The 1,666-nt window shown below is 43.2% G+C and overlaps 1 long non-coding RNA gene across 1 annotated transcript; it reads left to right on the top strand.

Annotated features, from left to right (window-relative positions):
* Nucleotides 1-594: 594 nt before the first annotated feature.
* LOC133829443 (uncharacterized) lies at nucleotides 595-1,411 on the top strand. Its single transcript, XR_009891784.1, has 2 exons — nucleotides 595-779; nucleotides 1,168-1,411. It is a non-coding gene; the product is annotated as an uncharacterized LOC133829443 (long non-coding RNA).
* The last annotated feature ends 255 nt before the right edge of the window (nucleotides 1,412-1,666 follow it).

The following is a 1,666-nucleotide window of genomic DNA, read 5'->3' on the forward strand; positions in this document are numbered from 1 at the left end:
ATTATGCTATATCCAAGTTTTAAGTCTGAATTTTAGTTAAGGAAGGTGAATTGAGATAAGTTGGTGGCTGGTTTTATGTAATTTCAGAATTTGGAAACCAAGGGGGAAGAAGGTCAAGAGCTGGAGGTTGAACCTATCACTTAAGGTAAGGTCTCTGTATGTTTATTAGATTTGTTTTGTTAGGGTTTAGGGAATTTGAAGTGTGGGTTGTGCTTGAATTCAAGCTGTGCATAACTTTTCTGATTTGAGTTGTCAAGTGGGAATTCAAGAGTGAATTTTAGGATTGAAGGTGTGAGTGAGCTTAGGCATGATGTCTTTGGGTTGTTGTGAGGTTTGTTAGGGGTTTAGAGTTGGTTTTGGGACATAGGATAGAGTTTGGGGTGAATTGGTGAGGTTGGAGCTCGGGAAAATGCGAAGGAAAACCCAGAAATCTGGGTCTGCGATGGTGTGCCGCGGCACGGCTTTTGCTTGCCGCGGCCTAGGGGTCTCTGGAGGTGGTTGCCGCGGCACAAGGAATGTGGTGCCGCGGCACAAGGCAAAATTCAGGGAGTGATATTATGCAATTTTTGACCTTTGCTCCGGGGGTTCGGGGGATGTCTCCGGGATGTTGTTCTAGGGTTTTGGGGGTTCCGAGAGTGTGGATTAGGTACCGGGAAGGTAGTCTTGGATTGGTTAATGACAAGGAATATTATATTTGTGTTTGATTAGGACTTTGGAGAAGCTCGGGATAGAGGACCGTGCTTGTGGCTACGTGATATCGGAAACCAGCGAATTGAAAGGTAAGAACACTGCACCCGAATGTATGATTGTGATGGGACTAAGTGCTCCCGAGAATTGTTTTGTGTCATCGTTGGTATTATGCCAAGGGACACGTGTAAGCGGTCTAAGAGTACCGTTCATGAATTTAGCGCATGGGACGCGAATTGGCCACTGGGAGCCAGAAACGAAACGATAACAGAGGGAGCAGCTTGTGAGCGCTAGCCCTGGTTATCATCTGTGCATTGTGTTATATGAGTTGAAATGCTCTGTATATGAAATACTTGACTATTGATATGCTTGAGTTTATGAGATGTTATAAGTGAGATTGACTTGACAGCTAAATGTGCATGCTCTATTATTGATATATGTTCTTGCTGGGCCTTGGCTCACGGGTGCTTCGTGGTGCAGGTAAGGGTAAGGGCAAGCTGGACCAGGCCTGAGGTGGAGAGCTCCGAGGTGAAATGTACATAGCCAGCCGTTCGATCACCACGGTCGAGGAGTGTGTCAGGACGGAGATTACCTAACCACTCATTTTGCCTTAGTATGGCTGTTGATGTATATAGACTTTGTAACTTTTGTAAATGACTTTTAAACTGTCATTTTTGGGATCCCTTGTACATAAACAATGTTTAGTAATGAAAATGTATCTTTTGAGACCAAAACTCTTTTAACCTTAGTTCCTCTACTATTTGAGTAACACGCTTTTACTTTAAATACTTGATTAGCAAGTTTGGCACATTATAAACACACAGTGTTACGGTCTTGGCTATCCAGGGCGTTACATGTTATAGCTCGAAAGTCAGTAAGAAACCTGGGAGAATATGGCCTTGGTGATATAGGATAATAACTTTGAATATCCTAATGAATCACCAACAACAAGACGCGGTCTACATTTATTACTGTAAAT

Source organism: Humulus lupulus, chromosome 4 (assembly GCF_963169125.1).
Source record: "Humulus lupulus chromosome 4, drHumLupu1.1, whole genome shotgun sequence".
NCBI lineage: Eukaryota > Viridiplantae > Streptophyta > Magnoliopsida > Rosales > Cannabaceae > Humulus > Humulus lupulus.